This window comes from Vombatus ursinus, unplaced genomic scaffold (genome assembly GCF_900497805.2).
Source record: "Vombatus ursinus unplaced genomic scaffold, bare-nosed wombat genome assembly UNPS02014786.1, whole genome shotgun sequence".
NCBI classification, from domain to species: Eukaryota; Metazoa; Chordata; class Mammalia; order Diprotodontia; family Vombatidae; genus Vombatus; species Vombatus ursinus.
The window spans coordinates 25,033,842-25,050,844 of record NW_020954564.1 but is presented as its reverse complement, the minus strand read 5'-3'; positions in this window follow the sequence as shown (position 1 = coordinate 25,050,844).

The window sequence follows — 17,003 nt, the reverse complement described above, 5'->3', positions numbered from 1 at the left end:
TTATCTGCCCATGCAGCAAATTATTTTTTTTAAAGACGCTTCTAATCATGAAGTTGTTTTCCCTTATATTAAGTCTAAATTTGCCTCTTGGCAATTTCCACCCATAGCTCCTAGTTCTGCACTCTGGAGTCAAGCAAATCAAGCTTAATCCTCTTCTATGTGAAATTGCTCCAGATACTTAAGGACAGCTGTCATGTTTGCCCTAAGGCTTCTTTTCTCCAGGCTAAATGGATGCTCGTATGGTATGATCTCAAAGCCCTTCACTCTCCTGGTCACCCTTTTATGAAACTACTTCATCATATCAACATTCTTCTTACAATGTAGTTCATCCAATTGAACATAATACTTAAATTCTAGTCTACCCAAGGGTAGAGCATATCCAGACTACCACTTTCCATGTTTTGGACATTATGTCCCTCAGTAAAGCCCAAGATAACATTCCCTTTTTGCTCTGTTGACTTGCATTAAGTCTGAAGTCCCTTCTTCCATCCCACTCTTATCAACGAAAGCTACAACCTACCCACGCTTTCTCCATTTTGTACTTGTGAGGTTGATTTTTTGAACCCATGGGCAAGATTTTATATGTAATCCTATTAAATTTCATCATATTAGCTTGAGCTCAAAGCCTTAGCCTGGTGACATTATTCTGGATCTCATCTTTTTCATCCAGCATGTTACCTATTCGTCTCTGTGTCATGTTACTTGCAAATCTGATAAACAAGCCATCTATGCTTTCACCTACATTATTAAAACAAAACAATAATTAAATAGCACAGAGCTATGTGCCTGGCACATAGTAAGTGTTGAACATTCCTGAGGACTACACTCGTGATCTCCTTCCTAGTTGAACAAGCCATTAATGACTACTCTTGAGGTATGGTCATTCTACCATTTCTGAATCCATATCATTCTATCAGCTAGCTCATATCTCCTTATCTTGTCTGCAAGGAGAGTAGGAAAGACTTGTGCAAGTACTTTGCCAAAATCTAGGTAAACTATATTCACAACATTCTTGATATACCAGCAAAGTAATCCAATGAAAAAGGAGATGAGGTAACTTTGATATCACTTATTCTTAATATTCTAGAGATCATATGCCAGTCCAGGTTCTCATGATGCCTAGTTGGTATTGCCAATGTAGTTATTAACTATTAATATAGTAAACCAATATTTGGAGGAGTTTTGTCCTTGCCCCCAATTTATCAATTGGTGGATCAATTGATGGTCAAGCATGGGAAAACTGGTAGTAATGTGTTTGATTTTTTTATTCCCCCCAAGATCTTGAATGGGGTTGTACAACCTTAATTCCCAAATGAGGCAGATGCTAACTGAACTTTCTAGAGCAATCAACATCTGGGAAGGGTGACTGTGGGATAATCAGGGATCAATGATGTCTTGAGTAGTGTCACTTTTTTGGTAGAGGTAGTAGTGTTTAGGAGCTGGTTGTTGTGAGCTGATAGCCACCAGTCAAATTCCTGAAAACCTGATGACCTGATGAAGGGGATTCTATTCTCTTTTTTTTTGAGTTATCCCCTAAAATAGAAATTATGGAATTTTTCAGTCATAGATTTTTTTTAAACCAGACTTAGGATCTCAATGAGATAGGGTATTTCCGCAGAATAAGGTCCCTTTCCCAATGTAGATAAATACCTGCTCTGCAACGTATAGTCTAAGAAAGTTACATGGGGCACTGGGAAGCTAAATGACTTGCCCAGGGTGACACAGATAGTTTCTGTTAGAATGCTCCAACTTCTGTAACTTACTACCTGTGTTCCCTTGGGCAAGTCACTGATTTTCTTTGGACCTCTAATTCCTTATTAAACCCAGGTCTTTCTGACTTTGAGGCCTGTTCACTATGTCACAGTGATATATGTAAGTATATAAATACATACATACATATATATACACACACACACACATACATACACTGCACACATACACACACCACACACATATACATATACACGCACATACACACACACACAAAAACATATACATATACATACATACACATATATGTGTGTATATATATCCACATATATGTGTATGTGTGTGTGTGTGTATAAAAGCAGCACTTTAATCAAGATATAAAGTTTAGCAAAATAGAGCAAATAGTGCTTCCCAACTTCAAGTGATGCATGAATTCATCAGTATGAGAACTGGCTCTACCAACATGGACCTCAGTATTTCTCTGCTGTAGTGGATGGTCTTCCTAGTTGTGATGGCTATATAGAGCCTCACTGAGGGGTTCATTGACTTGCCGAAGGTTGCACATTATTTGTCATAGCCAAGTTGGTCCTCAAATCCAAGTCTAAGGTCTTTATGTCTAGGACTCTTTTCATAACATCACAGCTTTATAGTAAGACTGAGGCAGCCAGAAAATGGGTCACATATGAGGAATCTGAGTCCTCAAGAGCTTGGATAATAGTTGTTCATTGAAAGAGTTGGGAGCAGAGCCCAGGCTCTAGATTCCTAGGCCAGGCCTTTCCCCACTTCATCCTTGTGCCCACTTGGGTAAAGGAGTGGCCTTGTCCAAGAAAACTGCCTGGCAGCCCAGACCCGAAGGTATTTTCCTGGCTGCCTTTGGTGGGAAAGAAGTATGAGGAGAAAGCTAGGCTCCCCTGTCCTGTCCTATAGATAGCAACTGAGCAATAGGTAATCAGCCAAGGGAAAGGGCCACCCCAGGAAGTCATTGAGGCTGACAGGTAGGGCAGCTGGGTTAGCTCCCTAAGCACCATTTTGCTCCCATTAGCTCCCTGCCTAATGAAAGAAACAGTGGTAAGAGGCCTGAGGCTGCCAAATTAGAGACAGATGAAAGGCCCTTCACTTACCCCTAGCTCATCTCAGAGATCATGATGAGCCTTGTAACTCCTGTCAGCCAATGGGAATTCCTGCTCCCTTAAAATTGGACAAAGAGTAAGCATAATGAAAAGAAGAGAAGGAAGTTCCAGCTACAAAGTGATGTCTACCTATTAGTTAACAACTGCCTGCTCTGTTTGCTGAAGTCTCTGTGCTCCAAAGAAAATATATATTTTTAAGATGACTCCTGGCTTTTCTTATACTTATAGAGCACAGGTTTGATATGGACTTTTTGTTATTTTTTCTTCTTTGCAGAAAGTACTTTCCATTGAGGCTAGGGCTGATTTCAAATCGAGGTCTTAGGGAAGAATCTATGGTGATGTGGAGAGAGCTAGAGAAGGAGTCAGGAGGCTTGGATTCAAATCCTGATCTTGCCACCTGTGTGACTCCTGTGTTATTTTCCCTCTCTGGGCCTCAGTTTTCCCATCTAATATAATGAAGGGATGGAGTCATCATAGGATTATATACAGACAGAGCTGGGAAGGACCTCAGAGATCATGTAGTCCAACTTCCTCATTTTACATATGAAGAAACTGAGGTCCAGAGAGGGGACATAAATGTCTAGGATCACACTGATGACAGTGTGATATGATGATAGTGACAGAATTAGGATTTAAAGCCAAGCCACCCCCCTCCTCCAATCAGTTGCTCTCTCCATGGTACCATGTTGCCACCCATAAGACTTCTCAGGATTTAGACCTGGAAGAAATTTTTGAGATCCATCTAGTCCTATCTCCTAATTTTACAGATGAGAAAACTAATGTCCAGAGTGGTTAAGAGGGAGAAAGTAGTGAAGCACAGAGAGTATTAGTTTTGGAATAATGGATTCTAGGTTTGAATCCCAGTTCTACTATTTGTTATCTGAGAGACTTTGGCCAGGTCACAAATTCTCTGGATCTCAGTTTCTTTTATTGGAAAATGGTGGGATGGAACTACATGACTACTGGTCTTTGCTAACTCTAAATCTGTGATCCTTTGTGATTTGCCAAAGGCTGTGAAATTGGCAAAGAGCAGAACCAGGATCTGAACCTGGCTCTTTTGACCGCAAATGATGATTTTTGTGGTCTCCTCTAGCTCCCCAAGTCTATGATTCCAAAGTCACAGGATCACAAAATTTCAGGGTTGAAAAGGACCCCAGGGGCTATCTGGCTGAACGTATTCTTGGAAAGGAATTCCCTCCACAATGTGCCCAATAAAGGATTGTCTAGCCTTTGATTCAAGAACTCCACTAAAGGCAAATCCACTCCCTCTTGAGGTAGCCTGTTTTGCTTTACATGATTCTAATTGTTAGGGGAGCTACATGGTGCAGGAGATAGTATGCCAGTCCTCGAGTCAGGAGGACCTGAGTTCAAATCTGAACTCAGACACTTACTAGCTGTATGACCTTGAGCCAGTCACTTAATTCTGTTTGCCTCAGTTTCCTCATCTGTAAAATAAGCTGCAGATGGAAATGGCAAACCACTCCAGTATCCTTGCCAAAAAAATCCGAATTGACGTCAGACATGACTGAAAAATGCCGAACCAATGACAACAACAATTGTTAGGGAGTTTTCCCTGACATTGTGCCTAAGTTTGTATTCTGTAAACTTCCACCCATTGCTTCTATTTGTGCTCTTGGGGAGCCAAATAGAACAGGTCAAATACTTAAAGAGAGATATTGTTCTCCCCCTCCCCCAATTCTTCTCTCCTAATTAGTTATCCACAGCTCCTTCAATGATTCTCATATGAAGTCAATTCAAATCTTATCCTTTTCCCCTTATTTACAAGCAGCATGACTCTGAGACATACACTTCCCTACAACACCTGAGCAGAGAAACAGAATAAACAAGCCTATCTTAGATGGAGAAAAGCAGAATTTTATACTGAGGTATGAAACAGCCATTCTGTTCTTTTGCTGATTTATTTTGAAGCATTATTAGTGGAAATGAAAAAGAAAAGGAGGAAAAGCATAAGAGTCAGCGTGGGATATTCTTTAATGACTTGACTGTCAGAAAATGAATTGTGATGAGACAGTCCTGATGAAGGACGATTCTTGGACAACATACTTTAAAAGTGTTAATCATGGTTCAGCAAAGTCTTACAGACCCTCTGATCTAAGTTGCTATCTTTCAAAGGCTTCTCTTTCTCACTTGTTGAGTCATTTCAGTTGTGTCTGACTCTTCCTGACCTCATTGGGATTTTCTTGGCAAAGATACGGGGGTGGTTTGCCATTTCCTTCTCCAGCTCATTTTACAGAGGAGGAAACTAAGGCAAACAGGGGCAAGTGACTTGTTCAGGGTCACATAGTAAGTAAGAGTCTGAGGCTATATTTAAAGAAGAGTCTTCCTGACTCCAGGCCCCACACTGTATCACTGTGCCACCTTTTGTTGTTGTTAAGTCATTTCAGTTGTGTCCGACTCTCCATGACCCCATTTGGGGTTTTCTTGGCAAAGGTACTGGAGTTGTTTGCCATTTCCTTCCCCAGCTCATTTTACAGATGAGGAACTGAGTTGCCTCTTTCTCACTTACTAAGTGATAATACCAACTACAAACACAAAGGGTCATGAATGATTTTCCCCCCAATGTCTGTGTGCAATTGTGGGAGCCTCCTATGCCTCAGAGAGGAAAGGTGTAAACCTGCCACATGGGAAATACAGAAGACAGGTAAGGAACTTTATGCACTAATCCTGTTACTCCCAATATCTCTGTACCATGAGAGTTAGAGTTGGAAGTAGGAGTGTGCTGATAAGTGTTTAACAATCAGCTCTCTGAAAAAAAAATATCCATAGGGCACACTTTTTGGTTGAATCTACATTATTAATATTTTCTTCATCACTTTCTTAAGCCTAGAGTAGACAATCAACAGAGCTATAAATCAAGCCCTGATTTATGGCATTTGTGGATATTTGACGTTTAAATGCTCATGCTGAAAATTTAACACAGACTCTCAAGAGGTGGTAGGAGCTGTCTCCAGCATATCCGGGGGGCGGGGGGAAGGTCTTAGATAAAGTCATCTAGATTTAAAATTGGAAGGTACCCAATAGGCCATCGAATCCAAGGCTCCCTCCTGACCCCATTTTGTAGATGAGGAAATTGAGGCACAGAGAGGTTAAATGACTTGTCCAGAGCTACACAAGCAGTAAGCTCCTGAGGTAGGTTTGGATCCAGATACTCTGGATTCCAGCGTCCTACCCACTGCACTGCGCTGCATTTAAATCATATTCTGTCCTGTCTTATGTCTGAGAGGAAGCCTGATGAGAAATAGAGTGTGCTTTTGCTTTAAGTCAGGAGGGTCTCAGCCCAAATTCCACCTCAGACACTCACTAGCTGTATGATCCTGAGCAAGTCACGTGATCTTTGCTCATGCCTCAGTTTCCTCATTTACAAAATGAAGGCATTGGACCTGTTGGCCCCTAAAGCTTGTTCCCATTCTAGAGCCATGATCCCAGGGATTCTTGGTGTACCTGCCATCTCCCTATGAGGCAGCAAGCTTTGGGAGGGCAGTTATCAAGTTTTATTCATCTTTCTATCTTTCCTCTATGTCTGACACAGGCCCTTCAATGGAGCTGAGACTCAAGAAACATTAATTTTCAGGGTTCAAATGACTATACGTGGCTTTTTAGAAAGCACATTTTTAGGGGCAAAGCAGAATTGTGACCTCCCGTCCTTCTTCTTCATTTCCCTCCTCCCGGTGTAGTCTCTAAAGCAGTCCTCTAATGCCAGCCTCTCGTCCCGATCAAGCTCAGTGACTTGTTGGGCTGGCCACTGAGCCTGGACTCGTTCACTGTTATCACACTGGGAGTGAGAGGAAAGGGCTGTTTAATCCACAAAGGGCTGGCCCAGAAAAGGGGAGAGGAATCAGGGTGTGGGTTCTGAGCCAGAATCTCCTCCTGTTCTAATCCCAGTCTTGGCAAAGGCTCATTCAGCCTCAGTTTCCCCAGTTGTACCAAGTGAGGGAGGGAAACTGCCGTTTCATGGTGGCACGTCAGGGGTTGGAGGGACGAGAGTTTATATCTGTGTATGTTTGTGTGTGGGGTTTCATTAGTTAATTTGGTAAATAAAGCACTTTGAAGATGGAAAGCATGGTTTAAGCAGCCCACATTAAACCTTATTAAGTGGTATTAGAGCCAGTTGCTGGATCTGACCCACTGTTTATGTTCTTCAATTCAATGTGTCTATTTATCCCTCTTCTTTCATATACTTTTTTTCCCTTTGTCTTTTTCTCTTCTTCCAATGTCCAAAGATACACAAATTCCCAGTGTTTCTTTTGTTGGATAATAATAATTGTAGGGTAATGAAAATCAATACTACATATGGGATAGAGAGTTGGCCTCAGAGACAGAAAGACCCAGGTTTCAATTCTGCTTGTATTCCATATTAGCTATGTGACCCTGGGCAAGTCATTTAAATTCTCACTGCCCTAGATAGATTTCTTAACTTATAGAGAATATGTTAATCTGCATTGATAGAGAACTTTCATATCCAGAGCTCTCTAATCCAATGAAATCACAGGTCTGATAAAAAACAGTTTAAAAGATGATGATGATGATGATGATGATGATGATGATGATGATAACGAGAGGAGGCAGGGTGGGGTGCATAGACGGCTGTCTGCCTCTGATACCTTCTAGCTGTATGACCATGAGCAAGTTACTTAATCTTTAAGTGCCCCAAGCAACACTTGAAGACTGTAAGTTATGAGTTCCCCATTCAATTTAGAGAAGGACATTTCCATACTAGGGATTCTCTATACTGATGAAATCACAGATCTGAACTAAGTAATAGTAGTAGTAGTGGTGGTAGTGAGGGTAGTAGTAGTAGTAGTGGTGGTAGTGAGGGTAGTAGTAGTAGTAGTAGCAATAGTAGTAGTAGTAGTAGTAGTAGCAGCAGCAGCAGTAGTAGTAGTGGTTGTAGTAGTAGTAGCAGTAGTAATAGTGGTGGTAGTAGTAATAATAGTAGTAGTGGTGGTAGTAGTAGCAGCAGTAGTAGCGATAGCAGTAGCAGTAGCAGTAGTAGTAGTAGTAGTAGCAACAGTAGCAGCATTAGTGGTAGTACTGGTAGTAGCAGTAGTAATAGTAATAGTAGTAGTGGTGATGATGGTAGTAATAGCAGTAGCAACAGTAGTAGTAGTAGCAATGGTGGTGGTGATAGTAGTAGTAAGAGTAGTGGTGGTAGTAGTGGTAGCAGTGGTAGTGATAGTAGTAGTAGTAGCAGCAGCAGCATCACTAATAGTAGTGGTAGTGGTTATAGCACCAGCAGCAGCAGTAGCGGTGGTGGTGGTAGTGGTGGTAGTAGTAGCAATAGTAGTAGTAATAATAGTACTAGTAATAGTAGTAGTAGTAGTAGTAGTAGCAGCTGGAGTAGTAGTGATGGTGGTGGTAGTAGTAGCAGTAGTAGTGATAGTAGCAGTAGCAGTGGTGATGGTAGTAACAGTAGCAGCAATAGTAGTGGAGGTGATGAATGTAGTAGTGATAGTAGTAGCAGCAGCAGCAGTAGCAGTAATGGTGGTGGTAGTAGTAGTGGTGGTGGTAGTAGTAGTAGTAGTAGTAGTAATAGTGGTAGCAGCAGGCAGCAGAGTCAAATGTTAAATTTCCAGTAAGAATGTTTACACTTGGAAATTGGCAAACACTATAAATTAGGGCTTAATTTATTGTTTTAGTGATCGTCTAAACTTAAGAAGGTGATGGAGAAAATGTTAATAATGCAGATTCAACTTAAAAGTGTGTCCTGCATATATTTTGGGGAGTTGGCTGTTAAATATTTACCAGCACACCATTGGATCTGCATTATTAACATTTTCTCCATTACTTGTAAAAGTCCAGACAGTCAACAAAACAATGAATCAAGCCTGATTTGTATAATTTGCTACAAATTTCTAAGTGCAAATGCTCACATTGAAAATTTAAGCAAGTGTGTATGTTTGTTCCAACCCACTGCTGCCTGATTAAACTTAAAATATATCCTATGGTTTTTTGGAGAGCTGGTTGTTAAACATTTACCAATAAACCCCTGCACTAAGGACTCGATTATCTAGGGGTGGGGTGAAGAAACAGAATTGAACCTGTGTGGCATGAGCTGAGTCTTGAAGGAAGTTAGGGACTTTATCAGGGAAAGGTGAACAGGGAGTATATTTCCAACATGGGGTATAGCCTGTGCAGAGTTTTGGAGATGGAGAGCCGTGTATAGGGAATAGCAGAAAGAACATTTTGGCTGGAATATCGAGTGCATGAAAGAGAGTGATATAGACTCTGCTTAGAAAGGTAAGCCAGATCCAGATTATAAATGACTTCATACGCCAGAGGAGTTTCTATTTTCTCAGAGGTAAGAGGAAGTCACTAAGCTTTTTGATCTGGGGGGAGGAGGGTACCATGATCAGACTTGTGCTTTAGAAATATCACTTTGGCAGCTACGAGGAGGATGGACTGGACAGGGGCACAGACTTGAGGTAAGGAGGTTACTGTAATTGCCCAGGTGGGAGTTGATAAGGGCTGGAACTAAGGTGGTGGTAGAGTGAGGAGAGAGAAGGAGATAAATTCTAGGATTGTCACAGAGATCAAGTCAAAAGACTCAGCAACTGATTGGATACAAGGTTTGAAGGGGAGAGGGAAGAGTTGAGGACTATAAAGTCAGGAAGAAGGTGCCCTCAACAAAAAAAGGAAATGAGGAAGAGAGATGTAGTGTTTTTTCCACTAAATCATAGTGATGGTTTTGAGGTTAGTATCTGGTCTTTAAAGTCGTGATGGAATCAGATCCTGTGATCACATCACACTGGTAGCAGCATCACTCGGTAGTGGAGAGGTGAAAGAGGAAGGGGTGTGCCGGGCTAGTCACGGAAGCAGAGAAATCCTGGAAACTTAGTCTCTGATCCAGACTCTTTACTTCAGACTGGTTAGCAAGAGGTGTTTAAATGACCTATAACCTATCAACAATTTAGCAATCCCCCCTCCCATCTCCCAACCTCCACCCCAGCTTGGGTTAGTCTTTTATGGGGACTCCAAGGGGAGAAGTGAGAATTGTGCAAGGTCATCAACAGCTACAAAATATCCTGAAGGGAGTAGGGAGGGGAACAAGTATTTATTTTTAAGTGCCTACTATGGGCCAGGCACCATTTTGCTAAGTGCTTTAAAATATTGTCTTTTGTGATTCTCACAACAACCCTGGGAGTAGGAGTAGGTGCTATTATTATCCCCATTTTACAGTTGAGGAAACTGATACAGACAGAGGTTAAGTGACTTGCCCAGGGTCATACAGCTAGGAAGTATCTGAGGGATGATTTGAACTCAGGTCTTGCAGACTTTAGGCCCATTTCTTTATCCTCTGGGTAGCTTTCTCCATCAAACTTTCCCTGACTACTTCAGTGATCTTCCTCTCCTCTCAACTCTTATATCACATATTGTCTGTACTATTCATTTAGTAATTATTGCCCATGATACTTCTTCCTGGACTAGTGACTAGAGTGCTGGACTCAGGAAAAGCTAGATTCACATACTGATCCTGATAGTTATTATGTGACCTTGGTCAAGTTAATTAACTTTCAGGAACCCTTCAGTTTCCTCATCTGTAAAAGGGGGCTAATAATATCTCTGCCTCATAGAGTTGTGAGTATCCAATGAGATAAAGTACATAAAGCACTATAAACTTTAAGGTACCCTAGGTGTCAGTGAGGATGATGTTATCTCAAACTGTTGTTCACTTGGTAAGTGCCAACTATATACCAAGCACTGTGTTAGATGCTGGGGAAGCACAAAGAAAACTATGACATGGTCTTTACCTTCGTGGAGCTCACAACCTAGCATTATTATTCTACTTTTATTATAATTCATGTTTTTAGCTGTCTTTGTCTTGTCTCCCCAACTGTAAGTTTCTTGAAGGCAAGGACCATGTTTTAGATTTTTCCATATTTTACTGTATTTTCTGCATTTTTTTTGCCCCACTAGAGCTATACAAAGAATAGGAGCTTCGTAAATATTTATTGGTTTAAGTTGATCAAGAACCGCTACTCGTGTTTCCCCAAAATGTAATGTAAAGTTCATTTATTATGCTGAGAACTGACAAATATTTGCATTATTCCTCCATTTATTTATTTATATATGAAATCAATTTTATGAGTGCTGTTTTTGCTTCATTAAATCCTTCTCCCTCTCTCCCTTCTTGATTGTCAATTCTCCCCTCTGTGCCTATTTTAGTGGTCACCTGTGACACCATGTGGCCTATGGATTAGCAACCTCTATTCTTTCGCCTTTCCCGAAGAGAGTTCTTCTCTCTGAATATGGAGTATTTGCACTGGTCAATCCAATCCAACAAATTTTTATTAGGCATCTACTATGTGCGAGGTACAAAGACAAAATAAAAACCAGGGTCTCTTCTCAAGGAGCTACATGTCCCATTCAGCACAGAGACTTTGGAATTCACTGGACACCTTCTTATGTCTATCTGGCATCTTCTCCTTTCCTGTCCTTTTCTCCCCCTCTGCCTCCCACTCAAGATCTTTGATCTACTTTATCCCACAGTGAGATTTTAATCTTTCTGCTTGTTCTAGATGTTAAGACGTGGGAACAATAAAACAGAAATGTCTCTTTGGAGTTTGTAACACTTTTTTCTTTTTTTTTTTTTTTAACCATCAATAGTTAGAAAGAAAAAAAATGGCAAACGTCAAAAGTCTCTGTACATATCCCACACAGTTTGGACTGTCTAGTGGTTTCCTTCCTTCAACAGGGCCTCAGATCTAGAGCAAAACGTCGACTTATTCTTGGATTCTGAAAATGTGAGAACTTGGTTGAGAGTTTGTGTGAGGAAAAAAGAAATATTCCGGAAAAATCTAACCCCAGTAAAAGTTACTTCTGAGTTGTAGTGTTAAAAGTGTCAAAGATCTATAGTTTAACATTTTATTTCATGGTGATTTTCTCTATGCAGCTGTGTTTGCTTCAAAAACTCACATTTCTATATTGAACACTGAATGAAATGTGAATGTGCTTTTTAAAATTTAGTATTTATAATAAAGGATTTGTGAGCAAGAAGCTTAAATACAAGCAGCACAAAACATATAGATAAAAATATAGTCATAATCACCCATCAGACCCTGAAAAATCATTCTGCAGGGAATGTCAGTAACTGAAGGAAGTCAAGAGAGAACAGCCAGAAACCTATAAGCCTGGAATTCCATAGGCGTGAATCCTTTTAACTAGGATCAGGGCTTCTGAGTTTTCTAGGTTGGGGGTTTGATGAGATTGGACACTTTGCAGAGAAGAATGTAATTTATTCTCATTGAATTTGCGTGGCAACATGAATTTGGATATGGGGTTACAATTAATCCTCATATATATTTATAGCTCTGAAGAATACTCAAAATTAAAATAACTTAAATGCCTCTCCTCCCCATCCCCCTTTTTTGATTGATCTGTGAAATATTGCCTTTCTCTGGAAAAACAAAACAACTGGTCATTGCCAAGTCAAGCACAGCTATTGTGTATTTCAGACCACTTTGATAGGAACACAGTTTCCAGGGCCAGAGATCATGCATATGTACCCGCTCAGGTGCTTTAGTCTGGTGGGTAGGATCATTTTAATCCTCCTGGATTTTCATTGTCCCAAAACCCTAAACAGAAGTTTCAAAGAGCAGAAACAAGCCTCTGAAGGAAAGAAAAAAGATCTAACAGAAATCTGGGAGGCTCGATTTTTATGAAGGTACACCACTTGCTCTTATGTTAAAATCCTCCTAACTCCCCTTTCCCCCGGATGGATTCCTTGTTGCTTTGTAATATTTAGGATTTGTCATCGCACTGGGATCTCTCTGGGTTTTTATATTAAAGTACAGAAAGATCTTGATTATGTGTTTCCGTATTTCTCAGTCTGACCTACGAGTGAAAAAGCAACCATAATTTAGTTACTAGCTTATGTTTATTGCCAATGCAATAAGGTTGTGCTGCCTGACATTTTCTTCTCACTGTGCTGAAGCTTTTAGCAAGTCTCCTTTCTTACAGGGAAAGCAGCCGAACTTGGCCTCTATTTACAGATGGGTTACACATTCCTTTAACACTGGCATGCTCTCTTAACCTGCTTAGGCTGCTTTCAGTGACTTAAAAACACAGTAATTGGCGTGACGGGCTGCAGCTTTATTTTACAATATTCAATCATTCTTTTCTGGAGACCAAAATATGCAAAATATACCGCTCCTTATGGGAAGGCCTGGATTAACACCAGGGCTTTGCTTTTGATGGTTGACGATGTCCTTAGGCATTGAGATGCCAGGGAGTCCCGGAGCATTCTAAGTTAGTTCCAGGGGAGGTGGAATTGAGTTTCATCCCACCCATGTTTCCCTGGGTGGGGGGGACCCAGTAGATTTCCGGTTAGCCTTTTAGTTAGGTACAGAAACTTTGGAAGCCTTTAAAAAAAAATCAAAATGATGATTGAAGTGAAGTCGACTTCTGCTACATTGTTTTAAGGACCTGGAAATCTTTCCACTTAATCTTGTGAACAATCTGTTTTTTATACAAAACATGCTTTCTTGAAACAAAGAGGATTATCAGTCATAAGTTCTGAGGCCTCAGAAGGGGAGGGGAGGAATGACTTAGAAAATTGAGATATTTAGAAGACCTTCAAAATATGGCCAGAGTTGATTTTTATGACTGATTGTTTCCAGTGTTAGGAAAAGAGAACTCAGATCATCTAGGCTCAGGCTTTCATTAAACAGGTGAGGAGACTGAGGTCCAGAGAATAAGGCACTGGAGATCTTGGATGCTCTGTATGGAAGGGCATGGTAAAGAAAGGCCTTTACTGCAGTGCCTGGAAGCTCTCTGGAGAGCAAGCCCATCTCTGGTTCATTCTGGTACTCTTTGTGGATTGGAAAATCAAAGCTGTTATCACTTGAAGGGTAGAGGGTGCAGATGATTTTCAAGACTATGCTCTTCCTTTTCAGGTTCAAGGACATCTCACTCCAACTCTTTGGTGCTTTGGGTTGGAATTTTATACTGCTGAGGCCCTAGAAACAGTTAAGTAGTACACGAAAATGTCATCAGTTGGCAGAAGGACATTTCCAGCTGGGGCACCAGGCTTCCTCAAAGAGGGCAATATGCCCAAAGGTCCCCGGGGCGCTTATGCCACTGACTCTTTTCCTTCAGAAAGAAGCACCTGGAGTCAAGCAGAACTTTTTACCACAGGGATATATGAGGGTCAGCAGAAGTTCAACTAAAGCAGAGGTGGGAAACCTGCCACCTCAAGGCCACATGCGGTGCTCGAGGTCCTCATGGGCTGCCCTTTGACTGAATTCAAACTTCACAAAACAAATCCCCTTAATAAAAGGATTTGTTCTATAAAACTTGGACTCAGTCAAAAGCTTCCTTTATCACTTACTTAGTGACATTAGCCAAATGATTTAACTTCTCTGTGCCTCAGCCCTTATCTGTAAAGGAAGCATTTGGCCTAGATGGCCTCAAAGGTCATTCTCAACTCTAAATTTGTAGTCTTCTGAACCTGAGGATCTATGATTATGTTTGTGTTTACTTTGTATAGAACTTGTATTTACTTATCTATGTGCATTTGCATCTCTGTAGTAGAATATAAACTCCTTGAAGGCAAGGACTAGTTTTACTTTTGTTTTTGTCTCCCCAGTGAGTTCCTGATGCGATGCTGTGCTGTTAGTAGGTACTTGATAAATTCTTGTCAAATAAAATCCAGTGGAATTGACTATATTCCAAACTGGTAGACTCCTCCAGTTCCCATGCACTGCCTTATTCCTAGCTGTTATCACACTTGTAAACCTGGGACAATTCTATGCACATATGGTATTAAAAAAAATATGTATTTGGATACCCTTAGAGAAGAAAAGAGCACTGTTAAAGGAAAATAATTCTCTAGCAAAGTACAGAATAGAGTTTTTTGGTAGGAGACATGCGGTCCATTGGGACCCCAAAGGATGAATAACACTCCCTTCCCCCTATATTAACATGCATATACTTATGGGGCTAGCCAGCTTGGTGAAATCACTTCAGAGAAGAAAAGCATTGGATTGGAATTTATAATTGCTGTCCAGACTGTCATTTACACAAGAAAGCAAATTTGAGCTGGGGTGATGAAGAAAAAAAAAAATCCCAAACAGCAAACACAAAACAAAACAAAACCGAAAAAAAAAAAAGATTGAAAGACATACTAGTTATCTAACTGGTATCAAGTGGATAAGCATCGAGTCACTTCCCATGTCTAAAAATGATTTTGTTAGTATGTAGGTCACATTACAGTACCGTCTGGTTATTGGACATTGGCTTAGATAACTGTTTGTGGAGTACTAAATGGTTTTGCTGCCTCAGCACACTTTTTAACTGGTATTTTTTCACACAGTTGTGCTGCTGAAAAGGAGCAACACCGCAGCAAAAAATCAATTTATCTTTCCCTCTGTTACTTGTGTATTGTGAGTTCTTGTAGTGTTTTACCGTTTGATTAATTGATATTCATTGTGCTGGATATCATTTGTAATGCTGCTGTCTAACTCGAGCTGCTTTAAAAACTTTCATAAGAATGCTACATTATTTATGTGAGACCTCCTCGTGACAAAGTACAATGGGGAGATACAGAAAGAAAAATTAGATCAAAACACTTTGGGCTTATAAGTTTATTAAGAAGGAAACAGGGTTTGTATTCGTTGCTCCATCAAACTCTACCTCTTTGCAGCCTATTTGATAGTAACAGGAAGTGCTCCCAAAAGTTGATCAACTCTGCTCTCCCAACTGCCTGGCCCTTTGTAAGTGGCATTCCCTTTATGCAGATGGGAAAATTGAGGCAGAGAAAAGGAGGAGATTGCAAAGAGGTTCTCATATAAGCTTAGAGTCAGAAATGAATTCACAAGCCCTTGGCAGAGACCCCGAGTCCAATGGCCCGGGTCATAAACAGACTACATCTAGGGCACAGAGATCTGCATCTCTATAGATCTGTCTGTTCATCTATAGGCTTTTCAGGGAGAGGACTGGTGCTTTTAAAGTAACTTGTTTGTATGCATTTCACATGGTGTTGGTCTGTAGGTATTATTAATATCTGTTTTTAGAGACAAGAATGTGGTGGATAAAGGTACGCAGGCCCGGCGTCATAAAAACAGAACAATACTGTTTCTTTCCCATTTCATTATAAAGTTTCTTTGACCCTGTGGTTTATTTTCAAACATCCAAGTTATTTGTTCTGGTGTATTCTTAAACAGGGGTTGTTTTTCTCCCTTTCAGAAAATGAGCACAGATGGTGATTGATTTCTCAAGTGCTGACATCCCTGCTTGAGAAAATGTTCCCACCTTCTTTGTGCTGAGCAAGTCAGGCAAACTAACATGATGATGCGATCATCGGTTTCATGCAGACATGCAGAATTGATTGACAGGGGAAAATTTAACATAAACCACACATTCTTTCAGTGCCTTCAATTTTTTAATGATGTTTATTTGTTGGATATTAGCCGCAGTTGGAATTTCATTTGAGGGAAAAAAGGGGAGAAAAAGAGAAACCTGGGGAGGGAAGAAAAACTTGGTTCAAGCAAGCAGGTTAAGGAGAAAATTTACTGCCTAGGACGGTCTATCTCAGAATCATTTGTAATAGCTCTTCTGAGCCCGTTGTGAAGCTAAAGGCTGTCAGTGGCTAACTAGCCATCCTCAGACCATTGCTTCTGTTTGCGTGACTAAATACATACAATTAAAGCCGAGCACTTTCATTCTCTATGAACTCATTGTTATCCAGGGTTCAAGTACTCGGATAATGGGCCAGGAGAAAACAGGCCTATAGGCAGTGGGCAAGGCAGAGAGCTAGTTGGTAAAATACATTTCTCATTATTAGATGCATGCTTCTCAGAGTGAGTGATGATTCCAGGCTTTTGTGTCTTCCCATGGATTTTTAGAAAAGAAATGACCTAAGAAAATCTATAATTCTCCAGCCTCACATGAATGAATGGGCAGCTTTTGGGCCACTGATGCTCAGTTTTGCCAGTCTTACAATTACAAGCTCTTCTTGGCTGGGGCTTCAAGTCTGGTCCAGAGAAACTCTCAGCAAGGGCCGGATGTTGACAAACTGGAGGGGATCTCTCCCAGAGGTTGAGTTTGGTTAGTTTTTCTTTCTTTTCAATCCTTCTTTCCTTTCTCCCTCCCTTTCTTCCCTCCTCCCTTTTTTCCTTTTTCCTGTTCTTTCTTCTTCCCTCCCTT